The 20,069-nt window shown below is 40.2% G+C and overlaps 2 long non-coding RNA genes, 6 other non-coding genes and 1 pseudogene across 8 annotated transcripts; 2 read left to right on the top strand and 7 right to left on the bottom strand.

Annotated features, from left to right (window-relative positions):
* Positions 1-1,403: 1,403 nt before the first annotated feature.
* trnaq-uug (transfer RNA glutamine (anticodon UUG)) lies at positions 1,404-1,475 on the bottom strand. Its single transcript has one exon. It is a non-coding gene; the product is annotated as a tRNA-Gln (tRNA).
* A 1,223-nt stretch (positions 1,476-2,698) lies between these two features.
* LOC128011389 (uncharacterized) lies at positions 2,699-4,706 on the bottom strand. The gene is made up of 5 exons (XR_008182547.1): positions 4,638-4,706; positions 4,495-4,560; positions 4,141-4,209; positions 3,876-3,973; positions 2,699-2,820 (listed from the first exon to the last, which is right to left on the bottom strand). It is a non-coding gene; the product is annotated as an uncharacterized LOC128011389 (long non-coding RNA).
* A 2,384-nt stretch (positions 4,707-7,090) lies between these two features.
* Positions 7,091-7,164, bottom strand: trnai-aau (transfer RNA isoleucine (anticodon AAU)). Its single transcript has one exon. It is a non-coding gene; the product is annotated as a tRNA-Ile (tRNA).
* Positions 7,165-7,261: 97 nt separating this feature from the next.
* Positions 7,262-7,333, bottom strand: trnap-ugg (transfer RNA proline (anticodon UGG)). Its single transcript has one exon. It is a non-coding gene; the product is annotated as a tRNA-Pro (tRNA).
* Positions 7,334-8,269: 936 nt separating this feature from the next.
* trnaa-agc (transfer RNA alanine (anticodon AGC)) lies at positions 8,270-8,342 on the top strand. Its single transcript has one exon. It is a non-coding gene; the product is annotated as a tRNA-Ala (tRNA).
* A 1,029-nt stretch (positions 8,343-9,371) lies between these two features.
* On the bottom strand, positions 9,372-9,443 carry trnaq-uug (transfer RNA glutamine (anticodon UUG)). The gene has a single exon. It is a non-coding gene; the product is annotated as a tRNA-Gln (tRNA).
* Positions 9,444-16,054: 6,611 nt separating this feature from the next.
* On the top strand, positions 16,055-18,429 carry LOC128011386 (uncharacterized). Its single transcript, XR_008182544.1, has 3 exons — positions 16,055-16,240; positions 17,475-17,602; positions 17,752-18,429. It is a non-coding gene; the product is annotated as an uncharacterized LOC128011386 (long non-coding RNA).
* Positions 18,430-18,758: 329 nt separating this feature from the next.
* Positions 18,759-18,922, bottom strand: LOC128012408 (U1 spliceosomal RNA). Its single transcript, XR_008182931.1, has one exon. It is a non-coding gene; the product is annotated as a U1 spliceosomal RNA (small nuclear RNA).
* A 374-nt stretch (positions 18,923-19,296) lies between these two features.
* Positions 19,297-19,469, bottom strand: LOC128012663 (uncharacterized; annotated as a pseudogene).
* Positions 19,470-20,069: the final 600 nt, after the last annotated feature.

Below are 20,069 nucleotides of genomic sequence, written 5' to 3'. Positions count from 1 at the left end.
GTTTAATCGTTATTTTCATTCATAGGACCCAGAAACCATGACTTCTTAGACAATACACACATCATTGTTGACAGTAGCATAGCTTAATTAGCTGACGGTCGATAACTTTAACTTATCTGATCATTTATCATGTGAAAAGTTACAGGTTCACAGGTACTGAAGAAAGCATGAACTGTATGCTAGCTAGCTATACTGACACGATTCGTTTTCAAAAAATACACACTGTATATTAACCAATAATGACCAGTTTTCAATGAATGAAGTAATAGCCTTACCTTTAACAAAGATGACAATGACAACGACCGGCGATTGGTCAAAAGGAGCCCACAGGAGAGAAACGCGATTGGAGGAAAGTAAGCCCCGGAAGAGAAACTCGATTGATCAAAAGTAAGCCACAGGCGAAACGCGATTTGTCAAAAGTAAGCCACAGGCGAAACGCGATTGGTTCATGTGGGCTTACTTTGGGCTTACTTCGGCTCATTTGGTGGAAAGCAGTAGGCGCAAGCGAGAGGTAGCGGGATCGATGCCCGCATTCTCCAAGTTGGCTCCTGCCCTTTTACTCACACATCCCTAAATCAGTGGTTTTCAATCCTGTCCTGGAGGCATCCCTGCCCTGCACATTTTGCATTTCCACTCATCTAACACACCTGTTTCAAATCATCAGCTCATTAGTAGAGACTGCAAGACCTGATTTGGGTGTGTCTAATAAGGGAGACATTCGGAATGTGCAGGACAGGGGTGCCTCCAGGAAAGGTTTGAAAACCATTGCCCCAAAGAGACCGACTGAGCACTGACGCAATGCTGCGACACTCCCACGTTAGCTTTTTTTTTTGGGCTCACGGCTGCCAAAAAGTATTTCCGACATGGTCCTGTGCAAATTGGTTGCAAAACATTGCCATTTTACGCACAGTTCCCTAAAGCAGTGATTTTCAAACCTGTCCTGGAGGCACCCCTTTCCTACACATTTTGAATGTTTCCCTCATCTAACACACCTGTTTCAAATCATCAGCTCATTGATAGAGACCGCAAGACCTTATTTGGGTGTGTCTAATAAGGCAGACAATCAAAATGTGCAGGGCAGGGGTGCCTCCCCGACAGGTTTGAGAACCACTGCCCTAAAGAGACCGACTGGGCATCGATGCAATGCTGCCACAGTCTCTACGTTAGTTAATTTTTTTGGACTCAAAGTTGCCAAAAAGTATTTCAGAAATGGTCCTGCGCAAATTGGTTGCAAAAAAGGTCCCACCGAGATTTGAACTCAGATCACTGGATTCAGAGTAGGAGTGCTAACCATTACACCATGGAACCTTACCTGTAGCAGCCGTTGTTCACAGGGCCACAAAGACTGTCACCAGTGCCAAACTAGTGCTGTTTTTATCTTTTCCTGCGGCAAGAAAGCACACAGGTTCCACCGAGATTCGAACTCAGATTGCTGGATTCAAAGCCCAGAGTGCTGACCATTACACCATGGAACCGAAAGTGCTTGGTTTCTGGCCAACTGGGAAACAGATAGCTCTGTGGCAGTGGGGAAGCAGTTATACAGAGAAGTTTGAACCCAGTGATTTTTGGTCACTGGCCCGCCTCAAAAAACGGAAAAGATTGGGAGCTTTTGCCGAAACCCGGGATCGAACCAGGGACCTTTCCCAGATGGCAAATGACATGTGGCCCAGTTCTGGCCCACATCTCCCATATTCTTCTGGCCCACATACCGCGCGGAATGACGGCGATGACTCAACCTGAGTCTGGCTGACATATGTGATATATATGTGATACATATGTGATATATATATTTGTCAGACAGAAGTCAGCCACAACTGTACCAGATCCATGCCGCATCTCACAAATGGCATGGGCGACACCTGGCACAGATGTCAACCACGCCATTTCTGAGATGTGGCCCAGATCCGTCCCAGTTGTGGCTGACTTCTGGGTTACATATGGCCCATATTTACCCTTTCTAGACACAAAAGAATATGTAATTCATCCAGAATAAAGAAAACACTCATGTAGTCTAAACTGCTTTATTAAAAAATAAAAATTAGACAAATAAATATACATACATGAATACAACTGCATGTATAGATATAAAACAAATACATTTACATTATTACAAAATAAAAAATACAGATAAATATTTATAAATATAGTTAAATACACATTAACATTACATTTACATTTAGCAGACACTTTTATCCAAAGCAACTTACAAATGAGGACAATGGAAGCAATCAAAATCAACAAAAGAGCAATGACACAGGTGCTGGTCATATAATTAGAATATCATCAAAAAGTTGATTTATTTCACTAATTCCATTCAAAAAGTGAAACTTGTATATTATATTTATTCATTACACACAGACTGATATATTTCAAATGTTTATTTCTTTTAATTTTGACGTTTATAACTGACAGCTAAGGAAAATCCCAAATTCAGACGTGGCAGAGAGGAGCGAGTATGAGAAACATTCAGATACACAGCCTGATTCAGTCTTCTGAATTGGGAGTAGCGAACATGCATTATAAACTTCTTTTAAATTAGAATCTGTTGGGGAGATAAAATGTGCAAGATAACGTATATGTACTAATAAAAACATCAAACAAAAAAAATGTATCTTTTACTCTCCAGTACTGAAAGCAGAACTGATAAGGGAGCCCTTGATACTGTGTCACAGCTCTTTCAAATTAACATTACCTTTTCTGCAGTGGCGGTAGTTTGTATGTCCATCTATAGTTGCCATCATCTAAGGTCTTTTGAGTACTGGTATCATCTGAAGTCCTCACAAGTCCTGTAAGTCCTGTGCTGTGCAGTTTCTAATAACCCTGGGATGGACATTTGCAGAAACAGGAAGGCAAAGGGAGAAAGATTAGCATAGCTGCTGTTCATTTCATTTCAGGCAATGTGCACTTTTTACTATTTCATCAATGGAGTACATTGAGTACTATTTTTAATCTAGTAGCTTTAAACTGAAATAATTTTCCCTTAATAAACATATTATTTGTTGTCTGTTTTTGGGGAACAGACACAGTCTCTATAGAATGGACTGCATATGCCAGAGTAACATTTAATACATTTTGATAAAATTTAACTGGGAGGAACATCATAACAGTAATTTACACAACCATTCAAGAGTTTGGGGTCTGTAAGATATTTTATGCCTTTATAAAAAATCTCTTATGCTCACCACGGCTCCATTTATTGAATCAAATTACAGTAAAATAGTAACACTGTGACTATTACAATTCAAAACAACTCTTTCATTCCTTTGATCAAAGCTGTATTTTCAGCATCATTACTCCAGTCTTCAGTGACACATCTTCAGAAATCTTTCTAATATGATGATTTACTGCTCAAGAAACATTTCTGATAATGATCAATGTTAAAATACAGACGTGCTGAAATTTTTTTGGATTCGTTGTTACAGACTCCAAACATTCAATGTTAGTGTTACATGCATCAAATTGTTCGAAATCATCTGTTTAAAACAAATGCAGGTCTTTTGAACTTTGTATTCATCTGTGAATCCTGAAAAATAAAATGCATCACGGTTTCCACAAAAAAAAATTAAGCAGCACAACTGTTTCAACACTGATAATAAGTTTCTTGAGCAGCAAATCAGCATTTCTGAGGGATCCATGTGACACTGAAGACTGGAGGAATGATGCTGAAAATACAGCTGCACATCACAGGAATAAATTAGTTTATAATGTATTCACATAGAAAACAGCTATTTTAAATTGTAATAATATTTCACAATATTACTCTTTTTACATATTTTAATCAAATAATTACTACAGAGGTGAGCAGAAGATAATTATTACAAATTGTTAGCTAGCTTTTGAACACTAGTGTACTGTATATTTGAGGTTTGACTTACTGTACTAGTCTTGTGGTCAATAGCATCTTGGAGATGTTGTCTTACAGTAGGTTCACTGCGACTCTGCTGGATGCAGCAGGCCATCAGCACTGAAGAATCTAGGAGCAAAACAAGCAATTTGACACAGAGCCAACAATATTTAGTCTGCAGTTCCAGGTTTATTAGATGGAAACAAGCTAGAGCAGGTGAAATGCAAAAAATAAATAAATAAAATAACAGATTCATTGCGATATATGTTGTGAAAAAAATGTATAAGTTACTTAACCTTTTCAGCGCTTCCTAGATCTCTGTCAGCAGCTCCCTTCAGAAATATTGAAATCTTGGACACTCCCTTCTGTTGTAGAAGGATTATTTTGTCACTCTTGAAATCGCAGAACAGTTTTATGTTTACCATAAAAGATTAAAACAACTTTAGTTTTCTGCCAATTTTCGCGCTCCTTGATAACGTGACGTCATCGATAAACAGTAAAGTGTAAATGTTAAGGTTAAATAAATTAAGCAATTTCCAATCATCCATTGAAAGATTACCAACAAAACAGTCAAAAGCTATTATCTACAGATGAAGATTTGATTAAAAGCCCAAACTTTCATAAATAAGAGAACAACAGAGTTATCATACCTGACGATACGTCGTCTGAAAACGGTAGAAATGCTAACGGGCTTTTTCGAAGACATTAAACCATTCCTATAAAGTAAATAAACAACAGAAGCGTCAACAACAGTTATAAGTAATATTTGTGTGATTTTATGGACTTAACTCACCTGAAAACAGTGAAATCAGCGAGAAACGGGGTGTTTCCTCGTGACATTTGCAGTGTTGCGCTCCGTTTCCATGGCAACTCCATCCGGTACCCGCGCGCACGCCCATGAAAGCACGTCACGAATTAAAAGTCACACGCTTAGGTTACATAAATAAACATATGAATAAACATATGCCCCTTATTTTTTTCTGTAATAGGGGGCGCGGCCATTTGTAGATTTAATGTGTCTGGCTTTCGGTGTCATTCCAGCTATATTAGCTGTACAAACAGCTTGTTTTGCTGTGTACTGTTGCAAACTGCTGTATCTTACCATGTTATTTTTAATGTATTGTGTTAATTATGAACGTACTGGTTTGTAGTGCAAACAGTTTTACCGTTTACTGCACTTTGTTCTTTTTGTTATTTCCCTATAACCATGACCATAAGTCTCACACATTCACATACAATTGCTTGGTGGATAGAATTAGATCACTACATAATTCAAAATGTCATTCAATTATGATATTGCTAATTTAAAATACATTTAGTAGTTCTATAGCCCAGTGCAAAATGCCAGGCCTGCACATAATAGTTGGACAAAGTGGCACTTTTATAGTTTAAGATTTTGTATTGTTGCTTTTACGAACACTCATGTATGTATGTATGTGTGTGTGTGTGTGTGTGTGTGTGTGTATAAGGTGCATCTTGAAGAAATGTGAATATCATGAAAAAAAATTTTTTTAACTTTTTTTTATTAAAAAGTGAAATTTTCATATATTTCATATATTCTAAAGATTCATTTTTTTTGATGATTAGAGTTTAATTTAATGAATGTAATTATTGCATTTAAAAGTATAAAAAAGGAGTTAAACAAATATTATTTAATTATTTAAAATGATTTTTAAAGAAACTTTGTCCTGTGGTACAGGTGTCACAATGGAGGACTTTTTGTTTTATCACACCAAAGGACGTTTCAGCCTTTTCTGTCAATTAATGACCTTGCTATTACAAGCTAACCTGTCATTAGTGGCAAGCAAGACACATTTGCAAACTTTTCTAGGATTATGTAGCTTAACATGCACTTTTTAATAAAAATATATATATAATTTAGGGGTGTCATATTAATGCACAACAAAGCATAAAAAATTTGTAGTGGTTCCGAAAAAGTTCATGCAAAATGCCAGGCCTGCACATAATAGTGGGACAAAGTGGCACTTTTATAGTTTAAGATTTTGTATTGTTGCTTTTACGAACACTCATATATGTATGTGTGTGTGTGTGTGTGTGTGTGTGTGTATATATATATATGTGTGTGTGTGTGTGTATAAGGTGCATCTTGAAGAAATGTGAATATCATGAAAAAAGTAAATTTTTTGTAACTTTTTTTTATTAAAAAGTGAAATTTTCATATATTTCATATATTCTAAAGATTATTATTTTTTGATGATTAGAGCTTAATTTAATGAATGTAATTATTGCATTTAAAAGTATAAAAAAGGAGTTAAACAAATATTATTTAATTATTTAAAATTATTTATAAAGAAACTTTGTCCTGTGGTGTGACAGTACAGGTGTCACAATGGAGGACTTTTTTTTTTTTATCACACCAAAGGACGTTTCAGCCTTTTCTGTCAATTAATGACCTTGCTATTCCAAGCTAACCTGTCATTAGTGGCAAGCAAGACACATTTGCAAACTTTTCTAGGATTATGTAGCTTAACATGCACTTTTTAATAAAAATATATATATAATTTAGGGGTGTCATATTAATGCACAACAAAGCATAAAAAATTTGTAGTGGTTCAGAAAAAGTTCAAAGGACATGGTGTCACACCAGAGGACATGGTACAAAAATGTAAAAAAAATCGAATAACATTGCAGCTTCATAACAGGTCCGTGTAGGTCAAATAAATGTGTGTATGTATTTATATTACGTGTCCTAAAATATTATGGGCATCCAGTACTCAAAATAGTTTTAGAACCACTGACTGGTAAAGTAAGGTGATCTGCCAGGACGTGTCTTCAGAAAATGGCACATCTGGTCACCTGGTATAGGCCATATCTGGCCCACATACATCAAGCCAGAACTCAACCTAAAACCGGTTTGTCACACATGGGCCAAATCTGGCCCGAACACAGCAAGCCACGACTCAAATTAAAGCCGGTTTGTCGCAGACGGGCCAGATCTGGACCAGAAACAGCATGCCACAACTCAAACTAAAACCGGCTTGATGTTTGTGTGCCAGATATGGCCCATATAACCTCTGCCGCTGCCAGAACTGAGCCAGATGTGCCATAGTTGGCCCGGATATGTATTCTATCTGGGTTAGATCTTCAGTCTAACGCTCTCCCAACTGAGCTATTTCGGCCACAAATAACTTCTGATTAGCAAGCAGGGATTTCAGTGAGATCACCCCACTCTTTGTCAGAGGAGAAGAGCAGAGCAGAGATGAGCCCCCAGACAATAAGAACAGCTGGCCAGTACGGGGATCGAACCCGCGACCTTGGCGTTATTAGCACCACGCTCTAACCAACTGAGCTAACCGGCCTGGTTTAGCCATCTGCTTCTACCCGATTGAATAAAAACCAGCCTCACTGTTAGTGAACGCAATGAGACAACAAAGCTTCACGTTTTATCCTGACCAAGGGCTCGTCTAGGATTTGAACCCGGGACCTCTCGCACCCAAAGCGAGAATCATACCCCTAGACCAACGAGCCTTCTTGTCCAAGACCAAGAAAAAAGAGTTGCTCCAGCATCAACAAAGGAAGGGACATGAACTGACTTGGAAGCAATCAAAGACCTCGAGACAGTGTGAAAGGCTAACGAATGCAAGTTGGCCTCTTAACTGACCTAAAAATGTGGCTGTATCTAACATGTAGAGGGATGTTAGGAAGGACAGCTGAAACGGTCAGATGTCACTTAGACCAGCGGGTCTCAATTCCAGTCCTCGCGCCCCCTGCTCTTCACATTTTGTATGTTTCTCGTATAGCTTCAGACATTTGTTCCATTCGAACCTAAGTGCCCTGAGAAGTGGACATCACATGACATCCCTCCGTGATTCAAGTTCGAAGCGTATGTATACGTTCAATTCAAAGTGAGTAATACAGAGGTGCATAGAGGTATACAGGGGTATATGATGTCACACTTGTCCATGTGTGAAGACGTTGCGCAGCGCAAATCCGTGAACCAATGTTCCAAAGTGAAGTAAACTTCGACGGATTTCCCCTGCTCAGGGAGTGGGGAGCAATGAACACTGTGTAGGGACCATGTCAATCGCAAGGAGCTCACTTCTAATGAGCTGATTATCCGAATCAGTTGTGCTAACAAAGAGAGACATGCAAAATATGCAGACCGTTGGGGAGCGAGGACTGGAATTGAGAACCGCTTCCTTATTCTTTAAGTCAGTGTGAGAAAAAGAGGTGAGAAGTTGTCTGCATGACCCGAGTGATCCAAGGTAGTCTACATAATACAAGAATCCACATATGCATACTGGCGTAACAAGACCGAGAAGGTCCTTTAACACAAAAGCTAAATCTCTTTGTTAATTCGACAACACAATCGCGGCCAGTGCAAAGGTGCAAGCCCAGAGGAGGGATGGCCTCTTTGCATCACGCCCGTCATTCGGAGCTATGCTCGTTGATCTTGAAAGGACAGGGGAATTAGCTCAAATGGTAGAGCGCTCGCTTAGCATGCGAGAGGTAGCGGGATCGATGCCCGCATTCTCCAAGTTGGCTCCTGCCCTTTTACTCACACATCCCTAAATCAGTGGTTTTCAATCCTGTCCTGGAGGCATCCCTGCCCTGCACATTTTGCATTTCCCCTCATCTAACACACCTGTTTCAAATCATCAGCTCATTAGTAGAGACTGCAAGACCTGATTTGGGTGTGTCTAATAAGGGAGACATTCGGAATGTGCAGGACAGGGTTGCCTCCAGGAAAGGTTTGAAAACCATTGCCCCAAAGAGACCGACTGAGCATTGACGCAATGCTGCGACACTCCCACGTTAGCTTTTTTTTTTGGGCTCACGGCTGCCAAAAAGTATTTCCGACATGGTCCTGTGCAAATTGGTTGCAAAACATTGCCATTTTACGCACAGTTCCCTAAAGCAGTGATTTTCAAACCTGTCCTGGAGGCACCCCTTTCCTACACATTTTGAATGTTTCCCTCATCTAACACACCTGTTTCAAATCATCAGCTCATTGATAGAGACCGCAAGACCTTATTTGGGTGTGTCTAATAAGGCAGACAATCAAAATGTGCAGGGCAGGGGTGCCTCCCCGACAGGTTTGAGAACCACTGCCCTAAAGAGACCGACTGAGCATCGATGCAATGCTGCCACAGTCTCTACGTTAGTTAATTTTTTTGGACTCAAAGTTGCCAAAAAGTATTTCAGAAATGGTCCTGCGCAAATTGGTTGCAAAAAAGGTCCCACCGAGATTTGAACTCGGATCACTGGATTCAGAGTAGGAGTGCTAACCATTACACCATGGAACCTTACCTGTAGCAGCCGTTGTTCACAGGGCCACAAAGACTGTCACCAGTGCCAAACTAGTGCTGTTTTTATCTTTTCCTCGGCAAGAAAGCACACAGGTCCCACCGAGATTTGAACTCGGATCACTGGATTCAGAGTAGGAGTGCTAACCATTACACCATGGAACCTTACCTGGAGCAGCCGTTGTTCACAGGGCCACAAAGACTGTCACCAGTGCCAAACTAGTGCTGTTTTTATCTTTTCCTGCGGCAAGAAAGCACACAGGTTCCACCGAGATTCGAACTCAGATTGCTGGATTCAAAGCCCAGAGTGCTGACCATTACACCATGGAACCGAAAGTGCTTGGTTTCTGGCCAACTGGGAAACAGATAGCTCTGTGGCAGTGGGGAAGCAGTTATACAGAGAAGTTTGAACCCAGTGATTTTTGGTCACTGGCCCGCCTCAAAAAACGGAAAAGATTGGGAGCTTTTGCCGAAACCCGGGATCGAACCAGGGACCTTTATTCATTCATTAATTATTTTTTGCTTTCATACATCTTCAAATATGCCGTGGAGAATCACAGAAAGTGACCGAATTAGGTTTTATTGTGGACTTTTTTCCCTTTTTTCTTTTCTTTATGGCAAGCAAAAATATGTCGAAATTCGAATATCATTTTTATTTATCGAATAATTAGAGTCGAACGAATATTATAATAATAATAATATCTGTGCACACCCCAAGTGATTTTATTGATTTGTGTGCACATCTCTGCGCAAAAACTGTTCTGTATATTTATGTTAATTTAATTAATTTGACTATTGCTATTTGTTACTAATAAAAGTTGTTAATATTGTTGTGCATGTCATTTTGTTCTTGTTTCAGTATCAGTGTTTGGTATTCAGTTTCTGAATGGTTTAGGCACAAGCCAACAGTTTGGTGATGCTGTCTCAGCCTTACGTCATATTTTTTTTATTATTCACGGTAATACTGCATACCGAGGTAAAATAGGGAGGAGGTTTGACGGTATCAAAATTTGGATACCGCCCAAGCCTACTTCGCACACACGCACATTAGCACACATACGCAAGGTCTCTCGCTCCCTCTCCCTCTCTGCCGTGCACGCGCTACACGGTTTGAAACACAGTATCTGTTTCGCATGCGCGCTTTTGCTCGCTCGGTCTAGATTCTGGGAGATTTTAACTAATTTGCGGGTCTCAGGGAGCCGCTTTCAATATGCGGGAGACTCACGGAACTTCCGGGAGATTTGGGATGTCTGAGTAGTTAAGCTTAACTTCGTTCAACTTTATTACCTGTTTGAAATAAATAATCCATAAAACAAAACGAGGCGCTCACGCTTATAATTTCTGTTCCACTCACTTGTATTTGTCGCCCCGCCCATGCTATGGTCTCGTGAGTATTCATGATAGCTCCACCCATTGGAACCAAATATTTCGAGAACCGAATATATTGTAACACCGGCTTATTTTCCCCAGCCGATGAAGTCAAAAGATCCACAATCTGGCAACACTGATTAATTCCAGCCAATAACTGGGCAGCCCATGCTTAAGTCATAAGTAGCCTACCAAATGCATGCTGAATTCAAAACCTCATTTTGTGTCTACAGGTGCTGTACGTGCAAATAGTTTGTGTCGCACAGACACAGACATTCAACGTTATGCCATAAGATTAACTTGGCTGCAGACCGTGGTGCGGCAAGGAGGCGCCTGACCAACCGGTCTAACCAGGCTGAGGCAGATGATTAGGCTACTTATGGTCATGTTTTCTTTTGTTAAATAAAATGTTTTATTTGTTTCAAATTGTTTCAGTTTTAATTTAAATAGTCTGTCGCAGGCAACATGTTGTTTTCCAATTCAGAGACCATGCCCTTTACAAATTCCATTGGCCTGGAGCCCAGTGTGTTTAAACTCCACCCACGATCAACTGCAAGATAGAATACAACCAACTTACTGCTCCTTTTCAATAATCCGACTTGCATTGCAATACAAAAAAAAACGTATGTTTGCTACTTATGTCTCATGTCAACTGTAAATGGTTACATACAACTTAACAGATATAAAACACATTCCCATTTCCCAGAATTTCATTATAATCAGAAAACATCTCCTCTTGTAGTACTTACAACTAGTCTTCCGGATCCTAGCACTTAGAACTGACACAAGCCTCGGATTTCACAGCTATTTCTTCTCCTGACATCTTTAACAAGGCACAGTTCAATCACGTTCACACACTGGATTCACTGCATGAATTTTGGATGAGGAGGATGTTATCAGGCAGTGTGGTGGAAAAAAGTGGTACTGCAGACGGAATTTTATGACCGGGTCCAAAACGGACCCGGAGCGGATATGCGGCTCATTCGCGGATCCAAAGCGAAGCCGGGGCGGATGTACCCATTTATGTACGGATACGCAAAGGGACCGCACCGGTGTCGGACCCTGGATGTGTGGCGCAAGCGTCTCAGCCGCGTGGCGTGTCTGTTTTTAATTCGGCTACCCTTTTTAATAGGTTAGAGCATGCAGACTGCCTGCGTGAGACGCGCGTCTCAGGTGCGCCTCGAGCCGCGCGGAAAACGCGTGCATGCTAAAAATAGAACCGACGCCTATTTTTCACGCGACACGCGCGAGTGTCGGAAGCGTTTCAAGGCAAAATATACTAGGAAAATATGTTGACATGTCATTTTGTACACAAATACATATGAATTCCTGATATTTTGATATTTGAAAGTCTATATGTTGACATAAATTCAGATATAAATGTAATAAAAAAATAATAATAATAATTATCAATTTTCAAATATTGCACCTGTCAAACATAATTTCGCCGTCAATACTTTTGACGGTGTCCTTTATCAGTAGGCGTAGGTGTAGGTGTGTAAACAAAAGTATATATTGTTGTAATGAAGACATGAGCCTGGTCTGTCAACGGTCTCCCTCTACAGCAGCAGCGCGTCGGCGCCGCGTCAGGCACGCTTCTGGTGTGTAAAGACACAAGCTGTGTCTCATTTAGAAGGCCACGTCCTCTGGAGGTCGCATCCTCTCTAGGATGCGTATATGGAGTGTTCTTCACCCTGGGATTAAACGAGACGGCCTTCGTAGGACGGACGGAAAACGAAACAGGAAGTATCACGTCGCTATGCCAACACATAACGTCGTTGCGCTCTCACACTTGTTTAAGAAAAAATTTTAAGGAAATTATTTCTAAATCTGGAAAGTAATTTGAAAAGAAAATGTTTTTATTTAATGTAATACAAGGGTTAAATAATAATTATTTCTCGCCCTGCTAGCGAAGTACTGTTAAACTGTAAAAAAAAAAAAAAAAAAAAAAATCACTAAACACTTGTAATCATGTTTACCACACTTGTAATTCAACTTTTAAAAAATGAAGAACTTTAAAGTACTTACATTTAAACACCACATCGCTTGTGTGTAGATCTGCCGCCGCCATTTTTTCAAATAAACAACGGTTATTTATGGCGACGCAAGGGATTGTGGGTTATTTGTAGCAGCGAAGGATACACCTCATGTATCCTTCGAATTCCTGTGAAAAAAGGTCGCATTCGAAGGTCTCATTCGGAGTGTGCTACTTGCTTTTCTGAAATGAGACAACCACGATGACGTATGCAGCCTTCGAATGCGACCTTCGGAGGGCGCAACCTTCTAAATGAGACACAGCTACAGAATCCGCCACGCTTCTGGGACGCTTCAGACACGCGGCGCCCACGGACGCAGCCTGTGTGTCACCGTCCTCAGGCGGATTCTGTGTCTTTACACTCCAGAAGCGTGCCTGACGCGGCGCTGGCGCGCTGCTGCTGTAGAGGGAGACCGTTGACAGACCAGGCTCATGTCTTCATTACAACAATATATACTTTTTTTACACACCTACGCCTACTGATAAAGGACACCATCAAAAGTATTGACGGCGAAATAGATTATGTTTGACAGGTCCCAGATAGCAGACATATCCGGGCCTCATCTGGGCCAACTATGGCACATCTGGCTCAGTTCTGGCAGCGGCAGAGGTTATATGGGCCATCTCTGGCCCACACACATCAAGCCGGTTTTAATTTGAGTCGTGGCTTGCTGTGTGTGGGCCAGATCTGGCCCGTGTGTGACAAACCGGCTTTAATTTGAGTCGTGGCTTGCTGTGTGTGGGCCAGATCTGGCCCGTGTGCGACAAACCGGCTTTAATTGGAGTCGTGGCTTGCTGTGTGTGGGCCAGATCTGGCCCGTGTGCGACAAACCGGCTTTAATTTGAGTCGTGGCTTGCTGTGTGTGGGCCAGATCTGGCCCGTGTGCGACAAACCGGCTTTAATTGGAGTCGTGGCTTGCTGTGTGTGGGCCAGATCTGGCCCGTGTGCGACAAACCGGCTTTAATTTGAGTCGTGGCTTGCTGTGTGTGGGCCAGATCTGGCCCGTGTGCGACAAACCGGCTTTAATTGGAGTCGTGGCTTGCTGTGTGTGTGCCAGATCTGGCCCATGTGCGACAAACCGGCTTTAATTTGAGTCGTGGCTTGCTGTGTGTGGGCCAGATGTGGCCCGTGTGCGACAAACCGGCTTTAATTTGAGTCGTGGCTTGCTGTGTGTGGGCCAGATCTGGCCCGTGTGTGACAAACCGGCTTTAATTTGAGTCGTGGCTTGCTGTGTGTGGGCCAGATCTGGCCCGTGTGCGACAAAACGGCTTTAATTGGAGTCGTGGCTTGCTGTGTGTGGGCCAGATCTGGCCCATGTGTGACAAACCGGTTTTAGGTTGAGTTCTGGCTTGTTGTATGTGGGCCAGATCTGGCCTATACCAGGTGACCAGATGTGCCATTTTCTGAAGACTCGTCCTGGCAGATCACCTTACTTTACCAGTCAGTGGTTCTAAAAATATTTTGAGTACTGGACGACCGTAATATTTCAGGACACGTAATATAAATACATACACACATTTATTTGACCTACACGGACCTTTTTCGGAACCACTACAAATTTTTTATGCTTTGTTGTGCATTAATATGACACCCCTAAATTATATATTTTTTTATTAAAAAGTGCATGTTAAGCTACATAATCCTAGAAAATTTTGCAAATGTGTCTTGCTTGCCACTAATGACAGGTTAGCTTGTAATAGCAAGGTCATTAATTGACAGAAAAGGCTGAAACGTCCTTTGGTGTGATAAAAAAGTCCTCCATTGTGACACCTGTACTGTCACACCACAGGACAAAGTTTCTTTAAAAATCATTTTAAATAATTAAATAATATTTGTTTACTCCTTTTTTATACTTTTAAATGCAATAATTACATTCTTAATTACATACATGACTGTTCTTCTGTGCAGGGAAGTTGTGGCCTAATGGTTAGAGGGTTGGACTCCCAATCGAAGGGTTGTGAGTTCTAGTCTCGGGCCGGCAGGAATTGTGGGTGGGGGTAGTGCATGTACAGTTCTCTCTCCACCTTCAATACCACGACTTAGGTGCCCTTGAGCAAGGCATCGAACCCCCAACTGCTCCCCGGGTGCCGTAGCATAAATGGCTGCCCACTGCTCCGTGTGTGTGCGTGCGCGTGTGTGTGTTCATATATATATATATATATATATGAATCTTTAGAATATATGAAAATTTCACTTTTTAATAAAAAAAGTTACAAAAAAATGTAAACTTTTATTCATGATATTCACATTTATTCAAGACACACCTTATACACACACACATATATATATATATATATATATATATATATATATATATATATACACACACACACACACACACACACACACATACATACATATATGAGTGTTCGTAAAAGCAACAATACAGAATCTTAAACTATAAAAGTGCCACTTTGTCCAACTATTATGTGCAGGCCTGGCATTTTGCACTGGGCTATAGAACTACAAAATGAATTTTAAATGAGCAATATCATGATTGAATGACATTTTGAATTATGTAGTGATCTAATTCTAACCACCAAGCAATTGTATGTGAATGTGTGAGACTTATGGTCATGGTTATAGGGAAATAACAAGAAGAACAAAGTGCAGTAAACGGTAAAACTGTTTGCACTACAAACCAGTACGTTCATAATTAAGACAATACATTAAAAATAACATGGTAAGATACAGCAGTTTGCAACAGTACACAGCAAAACAAGCTGTTTGTACAGCTAATATAGCTGGAATGACAACGAAAGCCAGACACATTAAATCTACAAATGGCCGCGCCCCCTCTTATAGAAAAAAAATAAGGGGCATATGTTTATTCATATGTTTATTTATGTAACCTAAGCGTGTGACTTTTAATTCGTGACGTGCTTTCATGGGCGTGCGCGCGGACCGGATGGAGTTGCCATGGAAACGGAGCGCAACACTGCAAATGTCACGAGGAAACACCCCGTTTCTCGCTGATTACACTGTTTTCAGGTGAGTTAAGTCCATAAAATCACACAAATATTACTTATAACTGTTGTTGACACTTCTCTTACTTGTATTTGACTCGCTTCTGTTGTTTATTTACTTTATAGGAATGGTTTAATGTCTTCGAAAAGTCCGTTAGCATTTCTACCGTTTTCAGACGACGTATCGTCAGGTATGATAACTCTATTGTGCTCTTATTTATTAAAGTTTGGGCTTTTAATCAAATCTTCATCTGTAGATGATAGCTTTTGACTGTTTTGTTGGTAATCTTTCAATGGATGATTGGAAATTGCTTAATTTATTTATTAACATTTACACTTTACTGTTTATCGATGACGTCACGTTATCAAGGAGCGCGAAAATTGGCAGAAAACTAAAGTTGTTTTGATCTTTTATGGTAAACATAAAACTGTTCTGCGATTTCAAGAGTGACAAAATAATCCTTCTACAACAGAGATCTGGGAAGCGCTGAAAAGGTTAAGCAACATAATATGCATTTTTTTCACAACATATATAGCAATGAATCTGTTATTTTATTTATTTTTTGCATTTCACCTGCTCTAGCTTGTTTCCATCTAATAAACCTGGAACTGCAGACTAAATATTGTTGGCTCTGTGTCAAATTGCTTGTTTTGCTCCTAGATTCTTCAGTGCTGATGGCCTGCTGCATCCAGCAGAGTCGCAGTGAACCTACTGTAAGACAACATCTCCAAGATGCTATTGACCACAAGACTAGTACAGTAAGTCAAACCTCAAATATACAGTACACTAGTGTTCAAAAGCTAGCTAACAATTTGTAATAATTATCTTCTGCTCACCTCTGTAGTAATTATTTGATTAAAATATGTAAAAAGAGTAATATTGTGAAATATTATTACAATTTAAAATAGCTGTTTTCTATGTGAATACATTATAAACTAATTTATTCCTGTGATGTGCAGCTGTATTTTCAGCATCATTCCTCCAGTCTTCAGTGTCACATGGATCCCTCAGAAATGCTGATTTGCTGCTCAAGAAACTTATTATCAGTGTTGAAACAGTTGTGCTGCTTCATTTTTTTTGTGGAAACCGTGATGCATTTTATTTTTCAGGATTCACAGATGAATACAAAGTTCAAAAGACCTGCATTTATTTATGCATTTATGCAAAGCAACTTACAATGCATTCAGGCTATCAATTTTTACATATCATGTGTTCCCGGGGAATCAAACCCCCAACCTTGCGCTTGCTTGCTTGCTTGCTAGCACAGTGCTCTACCAGTTGAGCTACAGGAACACTATTTGAAACAGATGATTTTGAACAATTTGATGCATGTAACACTAACATTCAAATATTTGGAGTCTATGTAACAACGAATCCAACAAAAAAGAAATTTCAGCACGTCTGTATTTTAACATTGATCATAATCAGAAATGTGCAGTAAATCATCATATTAGAATGATTTCTGAAGATTTGTCACTGAAGACTGGAGTAATGATGCTGAAAATTCAGCTTTGATCAAAGGAATAAATGACATTTTAACATAATATTCACATAGAAAAGAGTTGTTTTGAATTGTAATAGTCACAGTGTTACTATTTTACTGTAATTTGATTCAATAAATGGAGCCGTGGTGAGCATAAGAGATTTTTTATAAAGGCATGAAATATCTTACAGACCCCAAACTCTTGAATGGTTGTGTAAATTACTGTTATGATGTTCCTCCCAGTTAATTTTTTTTTAAATGTATTAAATGTTACTCTGGCATATGCAGTCCATTCTATAGAGACTGTGTCTGTTCCCCAAAAACAGACAACAAATAATATGTTTATTAAGGGAAAATTATTTCAGTTTAAAGCTACTAGATTAAAAATAGTACTCAATGTACTCCATTGATGAAATAGTAAAAAGTGCACATTGCCTGAAATGAAATGAACAGCAGCTATGCTAATCTTTCTCCCTTTGCCTTCCTGTTTCTGCAAATGTCCATCCCAGGGTTATTAGAAACTGCACAGCACAGGACTTACAGGACTTGTGAGGACTTCAGATGATACCAGTACTCAAAAGACCTTAGATGATGGCAACTATAGATGGACATACAAACTACCGCCACTGCAAAAAAGGTAATGTTAATTTGAAAGAGCTGTGTCACAGTATCAAGGGCTCCCTTATCAGTTCTACTTTCAGTAGTAGAGAGTAAAGATACATTTTTTTTGTTTGATGTTTTTATTAGTACATATACGTTATCTTGCACATTTTATCTCCCCAACAGATTCTAATTTAAAAGAAGTTTATAATGCATGTTCGCTACTCCCAATTCAGAAGACTGAATCAGGCTGTGTATCTGAATGTTTCTCATACTCGCTCCTCTCTGCCACGTCTGAATTTGGGATTTTCCTTAGCTGTCAGTTATAAACGTCAAAATTAAAAGAAATAAACGTTTGAAATATTTCAGTCTGTGTGTAATGAATGAATATAATATACAAGTTTCACTTTTTGAATGGAATTAGTGAAATAAATCAACTTTTTGATGATATTCTAATTATATGACCAGCACCTGTATCATTGCTCTTTTGTTGATTTTGATTGCTTCCATTGTCCTCATTTGTAAGTTGCTTTGGATAAAAGTGTCTGCTAAATGTAAATGTAATGTTAATGTGTATTTAACTATATTTATAAATATTTATCTGTATTTTTTATTTTGTAACAATGTAAATGTATTTGTTTTATATCTATACATGCAGTTGTATTCATGTATGTATATTTATTTGTCTAATTTTTATATTTTAATAAAGCAGTTTAGACTACATGAGTGTTTTCTTTATTCTGGATGAATTACATATTCTTTTGTGTCTAGAAAGGGTAAATATGGGCCATATGTAACCCAGAAGTCAGCCACAACTGGGACGGATCTGGGCCACATCTCAGAAATGCCCATGCCATTTGTGAGATGCGGCATGGATCTGGTACAGTTGTGGCTGACTTCCGTCAGACAAAACTGGGCCAGATCTGGCCCAGATGTCACCCACACCATTTCTGAGATGTGGCCCAGATCTGGTTCAGTTGTGGCTGACATATGTCAGCCAGACTCAGGTTGAGTCATCGCCGTCATTCCAAGCAGTATGTGGGAGAGAAGAATATGGGAGATGTGGGCCAGAACTGGGCCACATGTCATTTGCTATCTGGGACATATCTCGCATGTGACAGAACTCCCCATTCTGAAACGAAAATAAATAAAAAACTGTAAAAACCTCTTCTGCTTTGTTTCACCAACAATTTTGGGGGAGAGCGCGAACGCAGTCCCCCACTACCATAAATTGTGCAGTCGAGATTCCCGCATTTGGGGAATTCGCAGGGGTCAGCATGGCCGGAGTGCAATGGACAAGCCTCGCCCTGGGTGAACCGCCTTCTTGATCATGGTATCTCCCCTGCCAGGTAAGTATGAAGGCCCAGGCGGTCAGCCAGAGGTCTGATTTGCATCTCTACCATCCTCACCAACGGTTAGCCCTCCGCCCCCCCTCCAGGAGAGGAAGGACGGGTGCCTTCCGTTACTGGCCTGGAAACTGCCAAGCTCATGGGCCGGTGCTTCCCAACGCCAGTTTTAGATGACTCTCTTTAAACAAACACACCTGATTCGATGCATCACCTCGTCTGTGAAAGACTTCAAGACCTCAGGTGGGTGCATCGTTAGTGGAAGAGTCCAAGACCCCAGGAGGACACATCAGGAAAAAAGTTTGCAATAAACCACAGCATCTGCAACGGCAGCTCTCATTCCTTGTTCTGCTATTCGACCCAATAAACGGCAATCCCCAAAAAGGGAAAGCACACCGTTCCTGGAGACACTGCAATACCAGGCCGATGCATGGAGTGGACGGAGCAAGCCCCGGCTCCAGCTCCGTGATCTAAAAATCCATTTAATATGTAGTCCCCGGATGGGGGACGTATCAGATATTAAACTGATAAGAACAGATTTTCTTTCAAAAAAGTTTTATTGTCACCATTTACATTTTTTCCATTTGCATTTTTTCTTTTTCACACATCATTTTCTTTTTAATCACACATTAAAACAAGCAATATAATATATAATAAATACACATGGTAAAATGAAAGAAGCAATCATTGTTAATAAGCATTTGATTAAAACCACAGTGTTTTGCTTGTTTTTAAAAGTCCATTATTGAGGTGTGTTTAAAAGGTGTGGTCAGTTCCAAAAGTAAAATACAAATTTTAAGAAAAGCAAACAAGCCTCGTATATATATACATATATGTTAATAAAACCTATTTCATGATAAAACACAATAAAAAAACACCAATTAAAAATCATCTGTGGGTCATCACCCCACTCTCCAGAACAGGGACATGAGATGCTACTTTATGGACTCAGCGGAGATCCCCTCTCCTCCGGCCCGCTGGCCCGCTGTTCCCGTAGCCAGAGTGGTGAGGGTGCATCTACGGGCGGCCAGGGTCGGTGCCTGCCGGGACCCTCTCCGTGCGACCCCGGCCCCCCCGTCCGAATATCGTCGTCCGGTACCCCTGCAGCATTGATGTTACCTTTAGCTCGCATGCATGGAGGGTTACCGTAACGCGCTT

This window comes from Carassius gibelio, chromosome B23, assembly GCF_023724105.1.
Source record: "Carassius gibelio isolate Cgi1373 ecotype wild population from Czech Republic chromosome B23, carGib1.2-hapl.c, whole genome shotgun sequence".
In the NCBI taxonomy this organism is placed as follows: Eukaryota; Metazoa; Chordata; class Actinopteri; order Cypriniformes; family Cyprinidae; genus Carassius; species Carassius gibelio.
The sequence above is the reverse complement of the archived record's forward strand: the minus strand, read 5'-3'. Positions and strand labels throughout refer to the sequence as shown.